Source organism: Anser brachyrhynchus, assembly GCF_964034855.1.
Source record: "Anser brachyrhynchus genome assembly, chromosome: 6".
NCBI lineage: Eukaryota > Metazoa > Chordata > Aves > Anseriformes > Anatidae > Anser > Anser brachyrhynchus.
Window position 1 is genome coordinate 7704521 of NC_137700.1, and position 27917 is coordinate 7732437.

Genomic DNA, 27917 nt, shown 5'->3' on the forward strand with positions numbered 1-27917 from the left:
GGGAAAAAAAAAAAAAAAAGGCAAAATGAGTCTGGATTGGAGATAGATGGAAAAGAAAGATCAAGGATTACTTTATGTGAGCATAAAAATCATTGCACACGCATTGAACAAATCATCATATTTTGTTCTAAACTTGTACTATTCAATGAGATGGTTGTGCACATTATTGTGCCTCCTTAAAACCCAGCAAGTAGAAGTAACGACTGTATTTCTTAGTCATGGAAAGTGATCCTGAATTATGTAAAATGTAAAGCAGGAAGGGAAGGAATACAGTAAGAACCTCCGGGCTTGTTTAAGAGTTGACAGTTCACTAGTCAGAGTTAAAACTTCCATGATGGTATGCATCATGGCACTCAAAACCTGGCTTTAAATTTCACATGAAGACTCTTCCTCATAATGGAAGAGATAAAACACCCCCTTAGATTAAGCCCTCTGTATATTGGAGTTCAGACAGCAGCTTAAATCCTTGTACAGATCCATGTAGAGACCATGTACCGAAATGCAGTGTAGCATCATAAATTAGCTTTGTCTTAGTGCTGTTTGCAAACTAAGGTTACATTTCTACGCTTTATAAAGGAAAACACCCCAAACTGGTACACTTCCCGAATTCTTTACATAATCTCCTCACATTAATTCCAGCGCTGCCTTCCAGCCAACAGGAGTCAGCCAGCAAATGCCAAGCACAGCCACGTATTTCCTCTCACGAGCCAGCAATGTGGGCTGCTGCTTCATGGGGTGACTCCTCATCATCTCCCTTCACCACACCAGAGCCTTCCAGGCACCTGACAGCCTATCCAAAAAAGAAGCAACTGGCACAGCACAAGGTTTTCAGTTTCATGGCCAATTTGGCACAAGGCAAACAAGCAGCTTAGGGCAGCTCTCCATTCTCTCAGATGCAGTCAAACTGACTTTCTGGCTGCAATTTAAGACACAGTTTGGTTCATCAAGGGAAAATTCTCTGCTGCTAAAAAGGTTTACTCCTGATCTTACCATTCCTTCCCTTGCAGGCTGGCCGAATGTAACACAAGTAGTAACTCACACTCTGGGAGCTCCATCCCCACCATTTACCTAGATGAACTCAGAAACAAAACAGTGCAACCAGACCTCCAATACTAGTTAGCTCCTATTCATTTCCAACTGCAGCTTTTAGGCAGTATGCAGCAACATAATGCTATTGAAAGTCACTCACAAAGCTTATTCATCTTTCTCCTCCCCTTTTATCTTTTTACACTGTTTGCTCTAATGCTCCTTTTTTGAACATATTTTCTAAAGAAAGGCAGCATCTAGCACTGGTATGCAATAATGTAGATAGGAATCAGCAGGAAGCATTAGGGATGCAAAAATAAAGAGTTAAGAAAGGCTGCCAACTTTCCTTAATACTTCAAAAGCAAACAGAAACTAAATGAGTGAAAGAGCCTTACTAAATTATCCAATCTATTTTCATCTGAAAGCTGACTCTTTGATGTTAGATTATTTTTTGAATCTTTCTACCAGAGTATATTATATATGTTCTTCCACCCTTTCCTTTGGGGAGACTATGCCATACTTTAATATATTTTATAATCTCATTCCCTTGTTTCTAGTTATATCCCTTCTTACCCTATTAAATTAATTAGTATTCATCTTTCAAGTATGTGCCTCTCAAATATTCGTAGACTTATCACTTCTCATAACAGCACTTCTGGTTATCACATAGGCAAGGAAAGCATATTTGCCCATCAGTCCCTCAGTCTGCAGTCATTTGTCATTTTTCCCTCAGCTCTCTTCAATTGGTTTACATCTGTCTAGAAACAAGATTTTTGGGCCTGCAGTCTTGGCAAATTAATTCTCAAACTTGTTAAAGAAGGGAACTCCTCTCTAATTTGTATAACCTGAAATCATATTAATTTGATACTTGCTGTCACAATGCATCTGCAAACTGACTTATCTGCTGCTCAGCCACCCACCCAAAAGCACACTAGTGCTTTTCTAGCTTCAGTCTCCCCCAAAACAGACTTCAGGTTAACATTTTTGACTACATTCTCTCCATTAGCTCCCTACAAACGGAAAATATCTAATTTTTATACTCCTTCCCTATTTTTAACATCTCTAGTTCTTGTTTGTTGCGTCCTTTCTTCACCTATATTTGATTCACTTCCAACTCAGCATCAGAAGTTAGAAAAAAAAAATAGCCTGAAATAATGTTCTAAAACATACATTTCTCAGTAAGACACAGTAAGACAGGGTCTCCATGTGGCTAACCATGATTTTCAGTGCTGCTGGTAATGTGTTTACATTTCTGTGATTCCCTGTTGAGAATTTCCTACTCTCAGCTTAACTTATCTGATTTAATAAGACAAGACCAAACCAGACAATCTGACATATCTTAAGCTATGTACGATACACAGTTAAGCCAACAGCACTGTCAAAACAAGGCATTTATCTTCCTTCCCCTTCCTTTCCCACACATTAACCAGATGCACACTGCTTTTGTGCAGCCACCGCTGCCCTGTGATGCTATGCGCTGTGATGACGGAGCTACTTTTCATTTTTAGATTGAATTCATTGTGAATCTGTACACTTCTAATGGCACTCACTATGCACGCAGCTGTACAGGGGCAGGAGAAAAGTGGGACTGTGTATGAATCTATGCCAATGAAAAACGTCCACTGTATATCGACCTTGCATTTCCATTTGTCAGCAACACCTCGGTACAAGAACATAAAACTGAAAGACTGTAAATTGGAAAATCTGCAAAAACCCCAAGACTTTTCAAGAACGAAGGGAAGAAGAATCATTTGCAGCACGTGAACACTGAAGATTTTAACATGGATGCAGGGACAAGATGAATTTAACACAAGGTAGATCTGTTAAGGAGCTGAATTCTTTCAAGGATTAGGAAAAAAACCTGTGGAGCAAAGGAATACAAGAACACATTGTTTATTGGAACTTTCTCAAAAGATTTTGTGAAGTCCTTTACAAAGGGCCACTCAAGTCACTGTGCAGGCAAGGAGAACAAAGTACTGTCACAAGCGGGAAACGCAATAAGAAACAAAATGGGAATCACCGATCAGTTCTGAGCGTGGAAGAATGGTATTTGGGGAGCTCTCAAAGATTAGCATCTATTTTCTTTTGGTTTGTTATTAAATATTTGCAAGAGGAAGCAAACACAAAATTTCAACTGAATACAACTTTCAGTAAGGATGATAAAATGCACAGAAGATTCTAACACAGAGAGAGCCTTTGGGTGCTTTGCACCCAGAGCAATGAAGCACATGAGAAGGAAATAAGAAAAAAAAAAAAAGAGAGAGGTCTTTTGATTATGAGCTCTGAATTACCTGTAGTAAGCCTGAAAGAATTTATGTCACATGTCAGTCATTTGGTCAGTATGGCAGAAATAAAAATAAAAAGTAAACAAGGCATTTAGAAAATATATTTACATTATTTATAGTAGCATTCTTTAACATACACTTTCTTAACATACTCCCACCTTCAATGTGTTTCAGTCCACCATGGCTGAAACTGTATTTAGCAGAGAGAAAAATGCTCAAGAAAATGATCAGGGCAAAGAATATGCTTAATATCAAAGGAACCCTACAGAAATAATTTTGGTACCCTTAAAATCACACAGAACAGGCTTGGAAGGAATTCTTTCTGGTAGGATCAGTGATAACTAAAGCATTCCTGACACATTTGCCTTTTATCTCTGCTAAAATCTTCCAAGGCAGAACTTCAGGAGGTCCCTAGTCAATTCAGTCTACTTCTTAACTATTTGCACTGCTGGAAAGCTTTTCCTAAAGTCTACTCTAAATTTGCAATTTAAGCCCTTTACATCTGGTCTTACTCTGTGTGAACACAGAGGAAAAACAGTTCTTCTTCTCTTTGCAGCACACTTTAAAGTTTTTAAATTAATTTACCTTCTCCAGCCTGAACAATCCTGACTCTTTCTTTTCTTGTAGGTCAGCTTTTCATTGCAATTGCTTTCTCATGAGCTATTTCCAGTTGGTCCTGATCTTTCCTAAGTATGGTGTGCAAAACCGTCTGCAGCATTCCAGCTGACATCTTACCAGTTCGTGCCAGAGAGAAAGATTACATGTCTCAAACGCTGGGCTCCTTCACATGCACTATTTGCATTGTTGACTCATGTACAAGGAAGGTATGATCTTCTACACCACCTGCTTCTTTTCCACAAGCCTGCTAACTTAGCTAGCTAGCCTTCTCTGTTCAGTATTTGTGCAGCTAATAAATCTTGACTAAACAAGCTGTTTACTTTAAGCAATAACAACACAGTAAAATCAAAAGTCAAGTTATTTAAAATGGAAGGGCAGAATTAGAGAAGAAGCAGCCATGCATACCTATGTAAACCATTATCAGAGCAATATTTTTTAAGAGCTAGTAAAACATAGGAAAACAGAAATAAATTTAGTTTCAAACACAAAGGAGATAGGCATTTACACTGTTTTGTTGTGCCTTTTTTTTTTTTTTAGTCTCGTTGCCATTCAGCAGGATGTGTGTGCTTAAATCTCTGAAGTGTTTCTGAAACTCTCACACCTAATTGCATTATTGTCCATAATGGAGATTTTAGCACTTCCCCCAGAACAACTGACCATCAGGTACTACTGGAAACAGAACACTGTATTGTACATATATCACTGCTCTGACTGGATGTGACATTCTCATCCTATCCGTTTCTCTATTTCTCCTAAGTGCATTTTATGATGCAAAGTAAGGCACAAAGGAGACTGGGTTATATAGCAATAAGAATTATGATATCAAAGAAATAAAGTTATGAAATGATGGATATAAATTTTTCTTGTATATATTTGTGCACTGACCTATGAATTCAGAAAGCCATCATATGGTTTTTATGCCAAGACCTAAAAACACCATCTACAGTTAAAACAAAAGTTGTATTTCATGACCAGATTGTTGAGAAAGCATCATATCATTTCTGTTTCAGCTACATTCTCATTGCTATTTATATTATAGCACACAGCAAGAAGCTTCAGACAAGATTAGGATTGCTATATATTATGAAATCTATCCAAACACATACACAGGTACACATCCGTATCTGTGTATATAATCTGATTTCTGTATAACTAATAGAAGACAGTCCCTGTCCCACATTCCTTTCCAAATAAACTGAGACAACACATTAGAACAAAAGTCTTATCCTAGTTGACAAAAACAGAACCAAAGCAGCAATAAAATAAATTACCAAAGCTAACATGAAAAGCAGAACGGGGAACCTACGTCAAATTTTCTAATCCCAGCTAGAGCATATTAACCACAAAACAATCCTTCTACATTCCTTTCCCTAATCACCAAATCACACTGATCTAAGATGTCTACACTTAACACTCGTTCACAGTAATACTAGTGCTAAACAACACATAACAATTCTCCAAGAGCAAGCAAGTAATACTTTCACACGCCTGAAATCCATGAATTCATTCTTTACCATCGTGAATTTAGGAAACCTGCATTACTGTTTCCCTTCTTCCTTCTTTGTCAGTTCATACCAAAGGCCTACAAAGATACAGTTTAAGCAAACAATTTATTTTATAACTGAAGCAAATTCAGAATTCAGTTACTGCGGTCCAACTGCTAGCAATTGGTTAAGTCAGGAAAACTAAAAAACTGTTTTAGATACTGCACCCTTAAATCAAAAGTATCATAGAGTGCTACTAGAACAGTTTGGGTGGGAGAGGGGAATCACATTTGGAATAAAGTACAGCACCTCTATGTGTGAATAAACTTTAAGAAACAGAGGATTAACTGAAAAATCACCACCAAAACTGTCAGGTATTTTCTTCCACGCTTGAAAAAAGCATGGAAAAAGAGGTAAGTGAACATATATTTTCATGAAGGAATTCAGAAACACTGTAGGAAATGATGGAAAAGAGAATAGCTGAACCAGAAACGAGGTTAGAAAGTGACATCTCTCCAGAGCCCTAACAAATGCATTACAAGACCCCAGGGAGATGTTAAAAAACAAGGGACTTTTGTAGAGATGTTTAACACTCCTTTATGTGACAAAGTGCTTATGTATTTGCCACAAAGAGTAATAAAGCGCACTGAAACTAAAACCACAATTCCATATTGAAAGAAGTTAAACAGACAAGACAGCTTTTGATCAGACACACAAACAAGGTAACGTATTTGGGAAGGGTACAAATGACGTGAGAAAAATGGATATGGATGTATTTCAAAGAACAGGGAAGAATCCGCAAAAGAATCCCAAAAGCTGGCAGAAAATATCATGGGCATTATTCTTGCAGTTTAGTAAAAAGCCTAGTGCAGCATTACAGCAGAGCACAACCTGCAACAAGCAAACAAAAGAACCAAGTACTGATGTGCATGGTGGGCAAAACACGCCTATCTGGGTACTTTTATGACCCATTTTGTTCCTTTTACATTAATGATTTCTAATCACTTTATGTTAGTATCCAGGCAACAGGACCAACCATGCATATAAGAGATCAGGATGCTATTAATATATCTTTAATCTGGGACAGATGACAAAGTTTTACAGAGGCACTGAAGAATCCCAGGTCTTGCTCTCTCCCTACCAACAAAAAAAAAAAAAAGGAAAAAAAAAGCCAGACACATTCCCAATTACACACTCTAATGCAATAAAGCAAGCAAACTACTCCCATTGCATAAATGGTCATGTGGTATGAGCCAATTCCACTCTACCTCATGTGAAACAACAACTTCCAGTCAGAGAACAGAGAAACCTCACTGAAAGTTGGTGTGAAATAGGTTACTGGAGCACACACTCCACAACTTCCTTTTGTACCGCCTCTGCAGACTCCTAAGAGGATGGACGAGGTAGGGGCCAGATTAACTTTTCTGTTGCCGTGGATCCATTTCACTGTCAAATTTTCTCGCCTTTGAGTGATATATTACAGTCCTCACTTTCATCCTTTGTCTCTCACATAGAGCTTTTGATCTAGCAACATCAGAAAGCCTTACAGAAGAAAATAGAAGAATCCTTCCAGTAAAGATAAGGTAATGCATGTGAACAGCTAAACGGCAACAAGATTTGCTGGCTCGTGCTGGAAAGAGTAGTACACTGACCTCAGCTAAATACAAAATTCACCCCATCTATCTAAAAGAAATGCCTGTACTCTATTAATATCACCAGATGAACCTCAGCTGTATAAATAAAATCTCTCATTTCAGCTGAGTCTTCATCATCTCTCTGGCATCCACCACCTTTTCTTCTTCAGAACAAAACTCCAGGAGGGCGTTCAGTGTAGGCTTTCATAGCAAGCCTGTTGATCAAGTACACAGGACAGGAATGTATGTCTATTTTTTATTATCACCTCTGAGTTAACATTTACAAAAAAATGAGGTGGAAATTAAGAAAAAAAATCGAACAGCGAAGGTCTGAAGGAAATGCTCAAGTAAGTATTTTGCAAGTCAGCATGGTTTAAAACGGAAACATTGTCTGGGGGACCTGCATTCTCTTTCAAGAGACTCACTGACATGCTGGATGACCTCAAGCATATCACTTGATCTTTCCCACATTAAAAAAATCTCCTTACATGACCTTCCTAGGTACCTCACTTTGAGAATTAAAAAATAAATACACTGTAAATCCTCCTATTATTATTACTGCTGTTACTATGGGGGCTGAAACTGTCGTCAGCAAACAGGCAGGACATAATTTAATTTTCTTCAAATATTTATTGCAAGACAACATAGCCATCTGTTTAACACTCACTATATTTAGTTTCTGTCTTAAAAAACACAGGGAAAGAAAATATCAGCTTCTGCCCCTCATTTCCACATATCCTTTCCAGCCACATATGCACTAATGCACAGCCAATATCCTTTCAACTACAGCACACAAGAAATTGCAGGAAAGCAGACAAAATTTCGGCTTGGATGAAACAATTCCAACCACAAATTTGTTCTCCAGTACCAGAAACAGAATCCCTGGTTTTATAAGTATTAAATAAATTTTATTTATAGCTTTGAGGACAAAGGACAGAATAAGAAGGGAAATGGAGGGATGAGAGTAGATAGATGGCAATGAAGCACAGTGCACAAAGGCCATATGTAAGAGGACAGAATATTATGTTTCTATGAAGAAATAGGAACTCTTCAGTAGAATTACTTCTCTCCCGTACATTATAAAGTAAACCATCATTCTTAAGTAACAATGGCTACACAAAGGTGCCTTTGGTTTCTAACTATATTCTATTCAGATATGTTTGTGAAAATACTTCTCTTCCCTTAGTTTGTACTGTATTCATCCAACAGCACATATGCAAAAATCTAATCTCTCATGCCATATCACTGAGACTTGGAGATAATACAAGCCAAGGAGGTAGCAAAAATTACCTCATTCATTCATTAATACACACTGACTGAATTTGCTGATGAGAAAAAAAGAAGACACCAGCTACAGTTCACTAACTTCCTTTTCTCCTCCATTCCCTCCTCAGCAAGCCAACGCACAACACTGATCTAGGACAACCTCTCCTACTCCAGTCCCGGTATCACAAATCACTCCCAGTGCCCCTCAGCTCCTGGCCAGCATCCCTTACCACACCAGTCCTGGCCCACAGGCATAATTCCAGCACACAGCTCAGCCCAACTAGGAGCACACCTTTGTTTTTTAGAGCTATTTATAAATGGTGACACCACAGGCCGACCACGCCTGTCACAGAGGCCAGTATCTGGTACCTCAACCACAAAATGCACAGAGCACAAGCTAGAGACACCTGATCATTGGGAGAACATAGAGAGATAATGATTATTTTGAAATTATCTCTACATTTGGGGCCATAGCCTACCAGCTCAAGCACTCGGGACAACAAAGGTGCAGGCAGCGCGGCTGAGGCCTGCTATACCTCACAACATGAGGGACTATCAATGCTACAAGCTGAGAAACCCAGTCAGGTCTGCTCTGTGCCAGCCGAGCCCAGCACCACAGGTGTGACAAAAGGTGTGTGGGCAACACCAGGCCTTTCGATCTGTAAGTGACAATGTAATGTCAACAGGCTGCCAAAGCAGCTCTCAAGCCACCCACGGCCAACGTGTCCTCTCCAATATGAGGCCAGCAGCACCGGCGCACAGCTGCCCTCGCACGATGCACACTCGTGAAGTGAGGGTAGAGTGCAGGCCACAGCACAGACCTCTAGCCTCTCTTCACTTTCTGAACAAGGACAAAGGGTTCAGACAAACAAAACAGCAAATAAATTTTAGTACAAAATGAGATAACACTGGATTTTGTTTAAAAAGAACATGATTGGAGAGCAGGTTAAAAAAGTGCCACCATCTGCCTGAACAATGTGCAGATAACTGGGTCTGCTCTGTCACAGTTCTCAAGGATAGTTCTAGAAAATTCCACATTATTCCTCAACCCCACCAAAAGCCTGCATTTACTTTAAGTAGCCTGCCTGCATTGCAGAATATGTTTCTGCCTAATATTTTATCAGCAAGGTAATGATCTGAATATAACACCTTGTTTTTAGAAACTGTTTTTCAAGAACTGTAGTTTACTAGAGAGATACTCCTCCCTTGGTGGTGGAAGCAACTGTAACAGCTATGTGAATTAGCTGTTTACTGGGGTACTGCTCATCTGAACTTGCCATCAAATCTGATTCCTTAATGCAGGATGTGAAGCTTGCAGAAGCCAATGCTTTCAAGAAGCTGTTTTACAGAATTAAGAAAGCAGCATATATATAAAACATATATATATATATATAAAAAACAGACAAAAATGTCTAAAAAATACTGGAAGAGGTTACTTAGCTGACTGACAGAAAGAAATACTCTGAAAACCCTCTTACAGGTTCTGATATCTCTTCATCCACCCCAAACTGTTAGTGTGGGCTAAGCAAGTCATTTCCTTATTCCTATCACAGACATGAGTGTTTTCTGTCCTGACCTGGACAGAACTACTGACAAAGCTAAAGCCAAAACCCCTGTCAGTGTGCCTGCTGACTTCCCCTCTATCATCTGAAAACCTTGATAGCAAATGTATGACCCTCTCGCCAATTAAAAAGCCTTGCATAGCCAGTAATTCATCTCTTGCAATTACAGGTGGCCCTGAAATAGATTAAATATTCTGCTGTCCATCTTCAGAGGTACTCTTACTTGATTTTATTTTCTATTGTATTGACAACTAGAAAACACAGATATCTACATACTCTGAGAAGAGCTAGTATTATTTCCCTGATGTTAGAAATAAGGGCTTCACTTGCGTCAAGTAATCTCTCCATTTATTAGAACAATTCTGGATGATTCAACAGTTGTTAAAGTATTAAGCTGAAGGATATCTCCAATAAGCCTGACAATGAGATCACTACTATCTCTGAAATGGCAGAAGCTCATACAATGGTTTTGAGTCATTCGATGCTGTCAACAACCAAATATCAATGACATCATTTTGTCAGGACATATAAAAAAAAGGTCTTTTGGCACTTTACCCAGGGGCTACGGCCAAAAGCACTCAATCTGAATGAGCCGAAGACGCTCAAATTGGTCATACATCAAAACATCAGTGAAACACTCAGCATTTTGCTGAGTTTTACAGTGTTTACCTAATGCTAAGAAGTTAAATATGATGGGTATTTGATGAGTTCCTCCTTTTCAACACAGGCTGTAACTGAAGATGGTCCCACTTGCCCGACCCTTTATTCCCCCTCTGAAGCAGCAGAGGTACAAACACTGCAACTACAGCTACCCCTTCCACTGCACACAAACTCCCAGTAAATCTGTGACACGATGCAGTGACGCCTACTTGGAAAACCAAGGTTTTAGCAGGTCCTGTGAAAAAAAAGGCAACAGCGTGGGATCCACCCACAAGTACTAAGAAAGGACAAAGACCTGCACTGCACATAAGGTATTGTTTTCCTGTTTCTCTCCTCTTATTGATGAGAATTCAGTTTAACTACCTACAAAGAGTAATCTGTGCTCTGCTCAACCCACCTGTTTTTACCTCTCTGAAATAGTACTGACAAATAACTAAAAATAGTTACTTGCTAATTAAGGAGTCAAGGGGGAGAATAGACAGAGCAGGCACCTCCCATTGATGCATGTTATGCAGATGAGATAAAAGGCAGAACACTTTACAAAAAGGCCTCCAGCAAATGCCATTTTTCTGTTTGATCCTGAAAAATAACTTTTGGCACAGTCAAGCTATCTAGAGCTTAAAAACAGCTGAATTCAATGCTGGGTGCAAAATAAAAAGGTCAATTACAAATCAACATCTCCTATAAGTTTCTTTCTAAAACATTCAAAAAGTCCTTCTTCACTTCAATTTTCCCAGTTCTGCCTAAATTTTGCTTCCAGCCCTCAACACCTTTTCCTACCTATTGTGTTTGTTATTTAGAATGGAAACCATGTATCCACCAGCTTTTTCCTTTCAGTGTTGCTAACAGAGGCAGTGGAACATGACTCACTTCCTGTTTGTTTTTTGTTGTGTGTTTTTTTTTTTTAATCCACCAGAAAAATCTGTGCCTGTCTCCCATCCCGACTTTCTGCTCCAGAAGATTTGAAGCCACATCCCACAGCCAACTCATCAGCCCTCCTTCCACCCTCCTTAAAAAGACAGGAGGCTCAAAAACATCTCTGCACAGCCCACAGAGCTGGAAAGGCACAGCAAGCCACTGGTCACTTGCTGTGTCCCACTTCTCGTTACATCTGTATGCTGCCTATTCCAAGTAGTAAGCTTCTGGATGCAATGGCTGCCTCTTCCCTTCCGGAACAGACATTTCCTAGAGCTAAATAAATAAAAATAGCATTTAAATACCAAACAAAACTCTAAGCATGACGTACAAATGAATTGCTACATCATTACAGAAAAAGCGGACAACCCAAATAAAGGATGCAGGTTGCCAACAGTGGTCTTCCAAAAACGTGGCTTTTTAACAGAGCAGAGGCAAAGCATTTGTTTGTTTTAACAAAGAATAAGTGACCAGGTGAACTGTTAATCTCTCTGGTCTCTCCTAAGTGAAGACATGGATTTGAACTAAGTAATATGGAAAAACTGGTCTGCTTTAATTATAGTGCCAAATGAAACACAGGAGATTCTTGTTCAGGACTGATTCAGAAAAAAGCACCAGATCACAGGGCTGCTGAGCTACATCAGCTAGTTCAACACAAGTAGGACTAATGTAACAAGTCTGCAGAAAACACAACAGTTCCAGTAAGAACCCCCAAATTTAAATCACTACAAACACAAATTTAAAAAGGAGCAATCCTCCTGGGAAAATAACATGAAATCGTTGATGTAGAAAACAATAATAGAAAATGTGGGATTTTTTTCCCTCATTATAAAAAGTTACACTTGAAAAAATGTAACTGCTGAAAAGATTCTGTGGTAATATGCCACTGAGATGAAAAAGGAGTCAGACCTCTCTGAACTATTGCTTCAGTCTTGAATCTAAAAGGATTTTTTTACAATCATTCATAGTAACTTGTCCTGTCTAACAACTTTGCATGTTAGCTATTACAGCAGAGTATGTTCTAAAGAGGCACACTTCTTCACAGGCCAACTCAAGGTGGCCAGTGTTTTGGGTTGTCTAGGTAAGCAGTAGATGGATTAGGAGCGGGATCTGAGCAGCATTTATGCCACGAGCTGCATGATCTGCTGCTCCAGTAGAGGATTCCTGTCTCTTTGCTCTTCCTGTCAGTTTTATGGCCTGAAAAACACCTGTGCCACTGCATACTATTTTTGCATTTTTTTCCCTTAAAAAAAAAAAAAAAAGGCTGGCTTGAGAAGGGAAAAGAAAATACCCCATCTGGACAAGAAAACTGCAAAAGGAAAGAGGAAATTACTGACTCACAAGTCCTATATTAAGCTGTTTCACAGGACCTCCCACCCTCAACCTCTCCACTTCCTTTTTCCTTAAAAGCAATTAGATTTATGTTTTTTGCTCCCTGTATCCTAGCAAAGCTTTGCCATCATTTAGGCCAAAACGCTAATGCTATTATCACAGAAGAGAAGACCAAAGGACAAAATACAGGAAACAATTCAAGGTATGACTTTTTTGCAACCCACTCTCCAAAGACAGGGAAAAAAAAAATCCTTGCAAAGACAGCAAGCTGAGCTCCCAAGATCCAGTACTTCAAGGCTGCAAATTGCACATACCACTCTGTAACACCAGCAAGAATTAATACATAAACAATGCCAGCTTAACTCACATCGTTGGGTTCCAAAAATTCAACTAATACCAGTAGATTAAAATCTTTGATCTGTAGCATGTTTTCTTCCTTACAGTAAGTACAGTAAAACATGTATAGAGGGAAGAATTGTAAGAACAAGTTTTGGAAAATGAATTTTTTCCCCTGTATTTTCATGACCCATGTAAGTCCAAAAGTGTTCTTTGTAAGGGGGATGCATTAAGGTTGCATAGGCAAAATTAATTCTGATACTTTAAGTCCTTTCAGTGCTTGTCTTTACAACCCTCAAAGTATCTGAATGTGATGGTGTACAACATATGCACATACACATCTCTGCGTGAGTCCCTCCTCCTGTCTCCAACTTCCACATTCAACAGCATCCTAACGGAGGAATTCCATTACATAATCATTGCACTGATACGGGCAGTGCTGTCAGTGTCTGCTCTGCCACAGAGGCATCCTTGAGCCAACCATAAATTATAATGACTCTGTGGTAGTTCTTGGTGTAGAAGAAATACAAAAAGGAAAAAGCATTGCCAGAAGGTTTTAGGCATTTTCTTATAGCAAAGTCTTCGGATTCAGAGACCTGGATTCCACTCCAAGGCATAAGAAGGTGCTACAAACGTTTGTATCTGCTGCTTGCTATCTGTATTTTACCTATCTCATTTTCTTTTTACCCCCAAAGCCTGTCTCTCCCATCTAACCTGTTATAATCCAACCTTCTCACATTCCTCATACCATGTGTGTCCATCCTTGCTGGTCACCCATCAATTCTCTGTCTGATTTTCTCTCTCTGGCAACACGAGTTGAGAGATGCAGTACCCCCTTAATGCAGTATTTTCCATTTCATTAGCACCCAAAAGCCTACTAGCAACTCAGCATGTCCACTGTTTCTTTGAATCCCATTCATTTCCTAGAAACAGGCATTTTTTTTCTAACACCCATACTCTCATTTCCTCACCTTGTAGCTTCAGCTTCCATCTACTGTAAGGATCTTTATGGTTCACTCTGAACACTGTCACATTCTACTTCACAACCCTGGGATGCTCCGGTACAGATGCTCCCTCCTGTCCCCTCTACACCTCTGTTCAGGACAGCTGCAGTTCTGGTGACAACTCCAGTGCTGGCCATACCATACGGGCAGGGACCTGCAGTTCGTGGGATATTCCAGGGTCAACCCCAGGCTCATGTATGCTCGGTGTGGGTGGGATCTTCAGAGTTTCTAAGCAGCTCTGCAAAGCCTTAAGCACATGCAATCTACATATGCATATATGCGTATACATCTCTATTATTTTTGATAGAAATACAGTAACAGACACTCGTTTTCATAGAATCATTTAGGTTGGAAAAGCCATGCTTTTAGTTAGCCTTTCACTCAACTTTTAAGTTAAGATCATCAACTCCAATCATCCACCTAACACCACAAGTCCACCATGTCCCTAAGTGCCACATCCACACATCTCTTAAATACCTCCATGGATGGGGTCTCCGCTGCCCCCTTGGGCAGCCTGTTCCAAAGCTTAAAAACTGTTTCCATGAAGAAATTCTTCCTGATACCCAATCTAACTCTACCCTGGCACAACTTGAGACCATTGCTTGCGTCCTGTCGCTCCTCATCTGAAAAAAGACCAACACTCTCCTCGCTGCAACCTCCTTCCAGATAGTTATAGAGAACAATGAGGACTCCGCTCCAACTCAAGATAGTTCACATACATTTCCCTATCCCACCCCTCCAAACCAGTGAAAAAAGCAGCAGCCTTCATACAAAGATTCTCTAGAGTGTAGCCACAAACTTGCTGCGCTCCTTAGTTAAGTTACCAATTCTCTTATCACTTAACCACCTACTAAAAATAAAAATGAGTACTCTTCCCCTGGAAGGGGAATCAAAGTATACTGTGAAAGAGTAAAGCTGCAGCAGAAAATGCTGCTATCATTTTAAGTACTAACCCCCAAAAAAGACTCAATTTTTCCACTATCTTGTGATGAAAATTTACATGGCAAAGTGCTGAAGTTGACCTGACTCTATTTATAAATACTTTAAATGCTTTTATCTCTTACTGAAAAGTAAACCCATAGTTTTCCAAGACTAAGGTAACATGTATTATATACTTTGAAAACATAGTGTGATTTAGTAAATGCTTATCATTACTCACTGACAGGAAAGAAAAAAAATGAATCAAGTAAAAAAACCTTCTAAAGAGAATCGAATTATCTCCCTTTTCCAATTTGTGTACATGCGATGGGAGGGTCTTTTGATAAAGCCAGCAGCCAAACGGCACATGCTGTTTAATTGTGACGAGCAGCATGATGTGGTGTGATAAGAACAGCTCAGAAGGCTGAGAAATAGCATTTGCCGAAAAATCAATAGAATCTGTTGGGGTGGAAAACTTCACAGGCCCTCAGATGTACGGACGTCACAGATCTCTCTGTGCAATGAACTTTCCTGAGATGAAACTGCTATTTAGAAGAAAGCAAGTCCCATTGTGCAAAGCACAGCCCATGCAAAGTCATACAATGAACATCTAACCAGAAATAAACTGCTATAGAAAATGTAGCTTTTTATTAGAACTGACTTTTGGGTCTTCTCCTGAGAGCTGACATCTTTCTCCAAAGCAACATAGCAGGATGTCTGATAACTGTAAACTACTTCAGATCTCATAGTAACAGAAGAAAACATTACATTCCCTGTTTAAACAAAGCAATCAGGAAGTGCTCTTGCAGAAATTGCCACGTCAGATATCACAACTGGGTGGCAACTGGTTTTTAATCTCGGCTGTGGGGCCTTACAGTCCCAGCACCTTCTTTCAGGAAAATAGCAGCTGGCACACACAGATCAGAAATATCAATATTGACTGAAGTTACATTCCAATTTGAACACTTTAAAGCCGTATGAAATGTTCAGATTGCTGGGCATTGGGGAAAAAAAAGCTAGGCTGGATTTCAAAATAGGTCTCTGATCTCCAGGAAAATCCATATTGGTAATGTAGTAAAGCCACCATACCAGCAAGGATGAGGGTCCTGTGAGCAGAATGAAGGTGCTCTCAACCTTACCACACACATCCTCCTTTACTCACAAACCATCCGAGTGCAAATGGTCAGAAAGAACAGGGTTTATCTCAAGTTGGTAAGAGGCTGACACACTTCACTGGACTTCGAAGTAGAAAAATATGGCAGGGGCAAATCTTATGACCGTCTGGCTCTTGGAAGGGCTGGGGGGGCTCTGGTGAACCTATTTATTGCTGTAATCTTGAGCCAAATGCCTAAGGGTAACTGCTATTGCAAATCCTCTAACGCCTGTGAAAACAGATAATCCATTGTTTAAAGACTTTAACTAAAAAAGATCAAGGTTGCGAAGCCTCAGGCAGAACGAACAATGAAACACTAGACAGGAGAGTACTTTGCATTAGTTTGCTGCCCACATATTGCTATGCCCTGCACATTATACAAGAAACAGCAGCAATTGGACCTCTGTGTCAAGAAAGAGCTTTTACTGAAGAGGAAAGAGAAAGGGGATTCCTCTGCCCAGCCTCGTACCTACCTGCTCCCAGATGCACTAAAGGTTTTAAGTCTCAGCAGTGATTAGCTATGCCCAATATGAGCTACATTAAACAGGCACAGAATTTTTAAAGCACTTGGCGCTTGCTCTGGGTAATGAGGCCCCTTTAATAAAATGCTTCAAGCTGAATACTTAAACATTGCAGCATTCAAAAATCGGTAGTCATTTATAACCTCTGCAGTTACTACATTTAAAGCATGATGATGCTGTGCTACCAGTGTAATGGGAATGCTGATCTTGCGCAGGAAGTTTGCCAAGCCAAAAAAATGCACAGTATGACTTGTTCCCTAGGAGAGAGACCATACTTGAGCAACCACAACAGAGGAAGAATTACTTCACTCATGGCTGTCATGTACTGGTTCCCAGAATTGCCATTGCCAAAAATTATAACAATTAACATACATTCGTAAGTGTTATTAGTTGACATTTTCTCATCGCTGTTTAAGATGCTCCGGGGTGCCAGTGACAGAACAAGGAGCCTTTTGCTCTGGACAGGAATATTACCAACTCAGAGCGAGATTCAAATCAGTACTAACTAAAAGTCCACTTTCTTCTCATACTCCCCACTGATCTCTATTTCTGCAGTTTCAGTGCATCCAGCCTGGGAAAAGGAAGGAATGAGAAGTCTCCTTGTACTCACAGAATGGACTTCATCCACCGCAGTACCCAGTCCGTTCCCACAACTTCACATGAAACAAGGCATTTCTTGCTGCTTCTTTCTGTTCCTTCCAGTCACGTGGAATTACGTTAGATGGCAAAATTTCACTAAAAATATTACCTAAAGATAATTGATTCTAGGGTATCTAAATTTGAGATTTGAGTGCTAGATTATACCCTCTTGTCTGTGCAGACATGGTCATTCCATTCACTTGGCTGTGAGCTCCTTTTTCTTATTCTGGCCATCGTGAGAGGTCTGACCTCTGCGCTCACAAGCCTTGCAGCCCCTTCCCCAGCTTCATCAGCGGTTTCACAGCTACACTGGAAGACAGCTATCATAAAAGGTCTTGACTGCAAGGGAGAATGAAACTTCGTACAGGCCCAGGAACAGTTTCTGTCATCCCAAGAGAGACACAACAGCAGAGGCTGTGTAACTCAAGTGCCAAAGGGTTGTGAAGACAGTACAGAAACAGAACTCTCAACGCTTGTCTAAAGCTTGATGCCATCAATCCTACCCTGGTAGAACAAGCACGGGGTTCCTACATCACCAGCCAATGAAGACCGAACAAGCTCTGCATGCCTACCAAATGCTTTTTCCAGATGAAGATGAAGCCTGATGACAGGGGAGAAAAAGAATCTTTCACTTGTGGTTTACACCCTACACTTACTATGAAGAGGTGTTTGTCTTAATTTTTTTTTAACTTCATTCTTTTTAGAACTATTGAATATAGATGTAAGATGAAATGGTTTGCAGACACCCCCTTCAAGAAAAGCCTCAATTCCGGCACAGACACTGTATCAACTCCCACTGCTTTGTCTTGCAGCCTTGTCTCTGGCTGATCTTCACCCTTGTACAGGATGCATTTCAGGAAGATATAACTGCAGGAAGGGGAAGGGGCCTGAGCACACACAGTAATTTCAGTCCTCAAAGATCTGTTCAGAACAGTACCATGGGTCAGCCTGTCAGCGGCAGGGTGCTAGGAAAAGATGTTGAGGAAAACACAGAAACATCTCATTTTTAAGAAGGCATGAAAAGAAAAACTCCAAACCAAGAACCACTCTGCACAAACCTAACTAGTTTTCTGACACAACGTATCTGGTAAATCGCACAGGAATGTAAAGATAATGAAGCATTCATCATCAGAGAAGCTGAAAGGTCCTGGAGTACAATTCAAGAACCCGAGTGCAGAACCTGTGATGATGGGTCTGGTCTGTACCTTGATCAAAGTCACTGCTTCCCTCTTCCTCTGGCTCCATCTCCTCTAGAAACACCTACTGCTTTGATTTCTTCAATCTTCCTCCTCATAGGAAATCACTGATAAAATAAATTCACTGCCCAATTAAAAGTGGAAAAGAACAGGAAGTCATGAAGCTGTAGTTACTGGCTCACAGTCTGCTGGACACGCAGCTCGTCTGTTACGTTGCCTGTTTCTGACGTCCTTTTGGAGTTTATCACCACTGTTACATTATCACCAATGTTTAACCTAGATAAATTTGACATTTTAAAATTTTGCTGGACTTGCTGGACTGATGCAAAGAGAAGTAGTGTAAGACACCTCTTCAGATTACACCACATGAAATTATACTCTAAAGGTGATAATTTGGCACATATTTATTTAGGTGATTGCACCTCTCCTCTCCTCCAAAGAGAGCAGTCCTGACACCTCATCAACCCGAGACACTCTGCAGTGTGCCATCACAAAAACATTTGAGCCTGACTGGGTTTCCAACTGATGAACTGAAAAATAACACCCCCCCCCACGCACACACTTTATAGAACAATAACAAAGGAAAAAAGAAGGCTTGCTTTGTTTATTTTTTTTTTTACTTTTGTTTATTTTAAATTCCACATCAGTTTCCTGATCTTGCTTTCTGAGTGCTTGTGCCAATATTGAGAAGGGTCAGCATAGGATGGGATTGCTTTTCTCAGCAGTAGCATCAGCCTAAATGTAAACCAAGAGGAGTATGTTCAAAGGGCATCTTCACCCTCTTTGCATTTAGCAATGGGAAAAAGCTTCGAGGGACGTACAAGTATGGTGATTATAAAACAGCTCTACACCATGCAAAAGAATTACCTATAACAACCTCAGAAAAATTTTATACTTAATGCCAGCTGCAAGTAGGACAATTCCTGAGTACTAGCTCATCCTTAACCTGCCCACAAACACCACGCGAGACCTCCTAGCTCTGCCTGCTACCACAGGCACTGTACCATCACATGTGGTTAGTGAGGAATCTATCTAAAAGTAATGCTGGAAAGGCAAACACCATTATTTCATCTGAGGCAAAGCAAGTTTTCCTGCAGAAATCTCTGTCTTTATATGTACTCGGGCCATGGAAACCTCCCCTGTTCCCACGCTGTCACACGACACTAACCTATAGGTGCTAACACATCACAACACGTTTTTGTGGTAGCCTTGACTCAGGGAAGTAGATTTGTTCACACCACGCTTTGATACAAGTGGCCAGATCTGAAACAGGAACATAAAAGGATATGGATGAAAGCCTGCAGACAAAACTAAATCAGGAGGCAGTGACAGATCTCTGCTTATGAGGAAGATGATTATGACTCAGACAAAAGTAAAGCACATGCAGTTTGAGCTGAAGATTGCTGACTGAATCCAGAACATTTAAAGCCGAGGAAAAAAAAAAAAAAAGGAAATTAAAAGTAACAAATTAAATATGTGATTTGTAACTGAAATGGAGAAGGGAAGGCTTGATGTTTCAGAGGCGCTCTGGACAATATTTAGACATGGAGACTAGCAGTTTATGCCAGGCTTCGATGCTGAAATGAATCTGCCTCTTTGTAGCCTTTGGACTAGCCCAAGACCCCATTTATGCTACTGAAAAGACAGATTCAATGTTGTGATTTCTTGTACCATTCTCCTGAAAGGGCTTTCAAAAGCTGATGAGACAGGGAGCTTCAGCAATCCTCACACAAGACCGTTCATTCAGTGCTGATCGATGCACTGCCTTCGTTAGTTTCTGCCTGCTCTTTTTGCATCTCCCAGCCTGCAATAACTGGAAGGGCAAGGGGTTCACCGGCAGTAGCATGCTGCTGATTCCAGTTCCCTACATCCACAACTGACACAAGTGATGCCACTTCAAAGACATCACTATGCTTGGAACAGATGGACACGCAGATGATCCCCAGAAGAGAAGAACAAGCAAGACTTGGGCAATGTCAGGTGGAAGAGGACAACGTTTTAAGGAGTCAGCCAAGACACCAGCCTTTTCTCCACTGAAAATTTCTGCCTTTTATCAGCTTGCACTGTGTTCCCAGTCTTACTGGGCTCCTCATTCACCTTGGGCCACCAAATATTAAGAGGTATTCAGCTTGCTGTGAAATTATTTTATGCCTCTCCAGCAGTGACCTAGAAATAATATGCCACCATTCTGGTCTGTTCCAAACCTGCACTCATCATTTGTTGATAAATAAAACTTCCAACAGTGCAAAACAGGGCAGGAGAGAAGCCTGCCTCTTTGCTGAAAAACATAGGACATTACAGGTCATTTTGACATTCAGCTGGCTCCCAGAGCCAAGTATAACCTCAACTGTTAGGATCCCGTATTGAACAAAGACCTACTCGTGACCTGGTGTGGTTTCTCTGGAACAGGCATGGCTGGCCAGGACCACAGTAAGGTCCTGGTTACCAGTTAGCGGGAGACCCTGACTGCTGAACAACTTAACTACAGAGCTAAGAGCAAAAAGGTGATCAACAGTTGCAGAGCACAGCATTTGCAAAAGCTTTCAGAATGAAGGGTGAGTGGCACAGAATCACTACCTCAGAAATAATACGCCCTCTCCCCCCCCAAAAAAGAAGAAAACTAAAGAAAAAGTGCTGTAAAGAAGATGGGTAAGAGAGCTGAGTTCAGAAGAGTCAAATTTATGTAAATCAATTATCAGTGAAGGTATTAAAAGTGCTGCACTGAAAGGAGCCCAGGATGAGAAGCGAGTTAGTGTCACTCTGGAAGGTACTCAGCTTATCTCCTGTTAGACGTCTGTCCTGCTGACATTTCCTACATCTGCACTAAGCATCCTCGGTCTCAATTATAGTCGGTGGAAAGTCAAAAAAAAGACTTCAGGAATGTGATCCATCTCCCCAAAGGTGGCCTTCTGCTTTAGGATGAAATGAGCTATGTCCTAACGCAAAAGGAACACACAGTGTCTAGCTCAGATGGGGACACTTCAGATGTAGACCTTTACGTACAGTCAGATGACTCTGCAACCCTCATCAGCCCTGAGATGATTAAATTAACTGCCCTAAAAGCCCTTTCTGACGTGAAATTTCCTGTGTGCTCAAAAGCATCAAGTCAGGCTGAGAGCTAATGCAAAGCTGTTTAGTAAGAAACTCGTAAGACAAAAATACACGTTTACAAAATCTTCTGGGGTTCTTCTACACTTTCTGAAGCAAATCTGCACTTTTTTGTTTTCTAAATTGATCTCTATTACTCGGAGATTATCACAGCTAGGACCTGTCATCCCACTATTTCCTTTAAAGAATTTATACCAAAATGACTGAAAATTTAAGAGTTAATATCTGAGGAAGAGCTCAAAAATCCACATGCAAACTCTGATTTTACTACAGAAGTACTGCCAAGCAAATTAGCATTAATTAGAGACAAGCTGAAAGACCAACAAAATATTCAGCTAATGGAATCATCTGGAACTGTAAGACTACATGACCAAAGAAAACAAAGCTGCTCCACCATGTAACCTAACGGTGCTGACATGCAGGCCTCCCAACAGGAACTGCTCAGAGGAAAGCCATCTTCTTGGGAAGTTTCTGGTGCAGAAACGAAGGATGTGTGAGACCAGGCAAACAGAGGAGGAAGACCAGATGGCAGACTAGAACTGCAAAAAAAAGAGATTAGGACAGAGGGATAAAATTGTCATCTCGCTGTTCCTCTTCCCTCCTTCCTTCTTGCATTATCTATGCCAACCTGGCTCCTAAGAGAATTGCTGGATACAGAGGACAACTGCATATCAATAAATAAAAGCAGCAGTGGTCCCCAGGCCCAGGGAGGGCTACGACCTGCTGGCATGTCGTTTATCACACGCGGTGTTATGTCCTACTCTCTCCACTCCTGGGGAAACCCTTCCTCCCTGAGGAGGTGCCCGCAAACCCTCGTCTCCTTGTATGTGCCCTTGCAGGGAGGTAGGGCAGGAAGAACAGCCTCTGCTGGCTCTTGCTTTGCAGGGAATGCCCCGTACAGCCTTTTCCACAAACGTAAACACTTCCAAAGGGAAAAAAAAGGGAATTCAGAATAACAAGAACAATGCACTGCAGCCCAGGAAGAAAACAGATCAGACTGGTGCAGTACGGCTGTATTCTGGTCCCGCTCCCTCACTTCCACCCCGCACAAAGCACTGCCCCAGGCACTGGAGATGGTAACTGTGGGGTGACGCATGTGGCTTGGGACCAGCAGTAGGATCTGCCCACGCCCCATACACCAAGGAGAGGACAAAACATGTTTCTCCTTTCCACGTCCGGAAAGACAGCGTGCAGTATTTTAGGCTAATTTAAGGTATTAACATTTCAGCCTGAGAGCAGGCGCAAACACTCTTGGTATTTCGTGTTTGCAACCCCAGCAGGAAGGACAGCATCAGTTACACGCAGCTACAAACGCAGTTAAGAGACAGGTATTTCTGAACATCACCTCGGTGTTGTTAGCACATGTGCAAGTGCTGCGTGAAGCTGTTCGTATTTATTTTGTGCTATTCATTTTACTCAATGAAATCAAAAGCAGGCTGAGTCTATATAGAGCGACAGACCGTGACCATCCCTCTTCTTGTTTGGAGAGTTTGGGCTGCTTTAAAAAACAAGCAAACACCAATTCCCGCTTCTGTGAAAACGGATCTTGTGACCTTACCCAGTAAAAGCCACAAATATTTTGAGAAGGTCCAGGCTGCATTTCACAATCTTATCAGCCACCTCGCCTTTGCTGGGCGATCAGTTAGCTTACTAAAAATATTACAGCAAGCAATAACATGATGGAGGATAGATATCTTCCTGATGTAGAAATTAATTCATCACGCACATCTACAGGTTTCTACTACATTTTTAATAGGGCACATACGGATCCAGTCTAGCGATCTGTAGCACGTCCTTTCTGGATATTGGTCTATATTGAAAAAACGTCCCCAAACAGTAACTGCCAGGGGCCTGAGACCTTCAAATAGAAAGAACAGCTAGGGCCCTGATGTACGCACTCCAGTCTGTCTTTCAGACGCAATTTAAGAGGCAGCGGTGCACAGCTCTGCTGGAGATTGCTGCTGGAGAGCAGGAGCAGCAATACAGAAGTACCTGAGCTGCTGCACCATGGCCTGGGAGCCGGGCTGGGGTGGCTCCAGCAAAGGCTCACGCTCCCTTCTGATGTCAGTGTAGTGGGAAAACCAGCAACACAAGGGCAGCAGGCACAGCTCACGGAAAACACAGCCTCTGAGATTTCCAGAGCCGAAATCAGTGCTGAGACCAGGCGTGTGCTGTGCCTGCAGACCGGGCTGGCACAGGCTAGGGGTGAAGTGCCTCAGCGCAGGCGTAATGAAAGGCAGAGCTTCACCTCTTCACGTTACATTCAATTAACCAAAGCGACCGCGCTCAGGAAAATCACAGCATGTTTTATAAAGGCAGCTAATGTTGCTCTGTGACTTCTAAAAATAAGCTCCCAGCACCAGGCTTCTGCCAGTTCTGAGCTGTTCAAAAGCCTGTCCTCGCAGACAGCAGCAGCAACTCAGCTGTATTTACACTCAATCACCAAGACAGGAAAGACAGCTAGAAACGAAAAAATTGAACTCCAAGACCCTTGCATCGGCAGCACCTACGTAAAGGCTAGAGGAGTGGAGACAACAAGCGGGAGCATTCACCCCAATTATTGCCAGAAGTGGCAGCGGAAGCGGCGCTCGCGCCCAGTGGCACCGCCACAGACTGCGTGCGCTGCTGCTGCCGCATCGCTGCCTGGCACCCCAAACCGTGCTGCAGCTGCCTCTTGGGCTGGAAACGCGACGCGCTGCAAAGGCTGCTGACAGCCAGAGGCTCTTCCCTGGTCTATAAAATACCTCATAATGAATTTCATTGCAGGCTGGGGAGAAGGATTTGAGAAGAGAGAGAATTTAAACACAACCTTATGAGAGGTAAATGAGACCAATTAGAATAGATTTGCTGCGAGTGCTGAGGGATTTTGACCTGAGCTGTAATCAGGGACAGATACACATTCCTTTAAAAGAGGAAAATGAGTGAGAGATCATGCGTAAACAGCTCTGCCAATTAAAATGAAACAGATTATCTTATCTATGCAGCTCTGCTCTGAGAACCACTGCATATTCCAGATACACCACAGAGAGATCAGAGAGAGAGGCAATTAAACTCCTCACACAGGGCACAGTAAGGAGGAGATCCACTGTGGTTCAGGCCACATCAGGGCCTCATCTGCATTTGGATATCCCCTCTCCCTCCATGTTTTTTTTTTTTTTTAAAGGAACCATAGAAATGCTAATATAAAACCAAGCTCAGTCTTTTTATTTTTACCAGGTCATCGATGTAAGGTTAGGCACCATGACGCTAAAACGTGCATTACACAAAAACCATGCAGCAAGCAGCACCACCGCTGCAACTACTGGATACTGCCAAAAACACACGTTCTCCAGCATACGTGTTCCTGTACTGATAAATGCTCACAGGTATTACTCTAAATCTTAAAACAGCAATTCTCAGCTTTCTCTATACCATATCCCCATTTTGTTGCCCGGTGCCACAGAACTCCCTCCCCAGAGGGCAGCACTGGCCCAGTCCCTGGTCTGACACCAGGTTCGAGAGCCCAGAAGCAACATTGGTTTCTGTGACTAGAGCAAAAGCTCTGACAAGGACAAATGTGCCACTAGTTCTGCTCTGTGTCCCTGCTCTGCAGCTCGTTTACATTGCGTTCTGAAATTTCCAGTGATTCATAGGTCAAAATCATACAGATGGACAAAAAACCTTTATATAGGCTGAAAAAATATCAAAATAGAGGAAGGAGAGACACAACAGGAAAACATGTTAGAGAAGTAGCAGCAAAGAGAATAATACCATGGACTTAGGGAAAAAGAAAAACCTAAAGGGAAGAAATAAGAAGAAAATAATTTGGGGTGAGAAGGAAAAAATTTAAAAGAAAACAGTGAGTGTACTAAACAATAATGCTACGAGATACATCCATGTTCACAGCTGCTGACAGTGTAAAAGTTTTAGAATATTTTATGCTGGTTGCCATATTCTAGCAGGGAGTTTTTCCACTGGCTCAGAGAGGGCCTAGCGGAGTTCGGCTGCTTTTGGAACCAGCCGAGCTCTTAGCACGGCACAACCACTTCTGTGTGGCGTGAAGTACGGGCTAGTGAGATCTTCCAGGAGCTGGAACAGTAACCAAGGCAGTGGCACTGAGGAGCCTGGCGCAGAAATGCCACCCCAACCAAGCGCAGATCAAGCACCTTGGCTGTCCCTGAACTCCAGTCCTGGGGGCTCTGCTCCCGCTGGTGTGGAGGCACGGCCCCGAGCCATCTTGTGAGAATGCAGGGTACCAGCCTGACGAACAAGCACATGAGGCCGACGCTGTGCTTGTAAATACTTGCGGCTCTCAGGGTGTTTTCATACCAAGGTGTGCCGCCGTAGCAGCACTACCCGGGTTCTTCAGCCACCCAACACTTCCCAGCCCAGTTACTGCAGATAACCGAGTTGGCTGCACGTAACTTGAAAAACGCATCGGGTGCTTCTAGTTTACCTCAGGGCCACGCAACCCAGCGAGGCAGGCACGCACAGTTAACAACTCCGAACGCTTCCTCGGCGCGGTTTGTCACAAAGAAGCCCGGTGTGCCGCCGTGTGACTTGCGGCTGCATTCAGACGGGCGACGCGAGCCCGCCTCTAGTCCCGGCGACGGGCAGGCAGCTCGCTCGCCCTGGCGTGGGCAAACGGCGGCGCCCGGCGCTTCACCACCGCCGCGAGCGTGCCTCGGGCCCAGGGGCTGGGAGCCTGAGGGGAACGAGCCCTCACGGCCCGGCACCTCGCCCCGCGCCCCCCCCGGTGCCACCGCCGCTGCGAAGGCCCCTCGGGCCCCCACAGGTGGCTGCCGGCCCCCCGCCACCCCGCTCTCCCCCGCCGCCCTCCGAGGCCGGGCCGGCGCCGTCCTCCTCCTCACCTGCCGCAGGAGCCGCGCCGGGCGGGCTGCCGTCCCCCCGGCGCCGCGGGGAGCTCTCAGGCCGGCCGCGGCCCGCCGGCTCCCGGCCGCTGGGCGTCCCTCCGGCCGCTGGGGGAGCCGCCGCCGCGCTGCCCGGCCGCCATCTTCCGCGTGTGGGAGGAGCGCGGCGCCCCGCCCCGGCCGCGGGAGGAGGTGGGGGGGCAGGGCCGGGCCCGGTGGCAGGGGAGAGTCCGGAGGGAGCCGAGGCGGCTCCGAGAGCGGCCCGCAGGAGAGCAGGGGCACGGCTTGGGGCCGCGGAGCGCCGCCGCGTGGCCCTACCGGGGAGCTGAGGGAGGGCGGAAGGGGGCAGGGGCAGCTGCGGGTGTCTAGGCACAAGGGCAAAGCACAACCCCACCCGCAGGTGCAGGGGGCAGCACAGCGGCTGCACAGAGGGCGGATGAGGCAGCTGGGACCAGCACTGGAGGGGGCTGGAGCACCATCCCTATCGCGCGTACCTGCTGCCAACCCACCCAGGTGGACGGGAGCAGCCGGGTGAATTTGTGTTGAGTTAACCCCAACGCGTGGCGCAGGCCTTGCAGCAAGCCAGATACAAGTGCCGAGGCAGCGGCAGGAGTGGCAGGGGCAGGTGATGGCCCGTGCAGCTGAACAAGTAGTGGAAGAAGTAGCCCCAAAATACACCCCGCCCCCACAAACTTCTCCTCCTTCCTCAAACCTCCAGAACAGCATTCGCTTGCCTTTCTTCTGGTTTCACCATGTTACAACATCTCCATCCGTTTGTCATCTTTTGGTTTTGTCCTGCGTCATGCACAGCCTCCTCTACTAACTTGCAAGACGTTTTAAATCTGTCTTGCAGGTCGTCTTCCCTGCACCAGCCTCCTCACGCTCCAACACATGCCAAGGACTCTGCTGTATTACTCCCTTTCCATCTTCCAGGCTATGCATTGCTCTGTGCTTGCTTAGCACAGAGCACGTGCCATTGCTGCTAACACTGCATATTTCTCTGAAACATCTTTCTCCTCCTGAAGATATAAACCAAAAACAAAAGTGCAAGCTTCCCTGCATATTCTGAAGAAAAAAAAAAAAAGCTACATTGAATATTTCTAATTTACCCACTTTTACTGAAATTTTACTGGTTCAGGAAACCCATTTCTTTCAACAGGGAAGGTCAAAGCATAATGCTGTATAAAAGAAACATATTACTGCATGTCGAAACTCAAAGGTTAATGAAGTATTTCTAATGGGTTTGAGAGACTTATTTATATTGCACATGTATAGGAGATCAGGTGTTCAAACTTGCTGACAATTAAAATAACATCAGCATTAATACTACTTTGGGATGAACACAGGTGAAATCAGTTTATGACTCCTAAAAACATTTAGGCTATCTCAAACTTTGGGCCACTTACAGAG

At 42.8% G+C, this 27917-nt stretch overlaps 1 protein-coding gene across 5 annotated transcripts in view; it reads right to left on the reverse strand.

Moving 5' to 3' along the window:
- The window catches only part of NDST2 (N-deacetylase and N-sulfotransferase 2), a 135400-nt gene extending 108723 nt beyond the window's left edge, over nt 1-26677 (reverse strand). For 3 of the 5 annotated variants that reach the window (XM_080598083.1, XM_080598087.1, XM_080598085.1), the window contains exon 1: nt 26508-26677. The gene's annotated coding sequence lies outside the window, so the exon portion shown is untranslated. Of the gene's footprint in view, nt 1-628; nt 26380-26507 lie in introns of those variants that run through there. The other 2 variants (XM_080598084.1, XM_080598086.1) reach the window with 1 other exon arrangement.
- Between the last annotated feature and the right edge of the window lie 1240 nt (nt 26678-27917).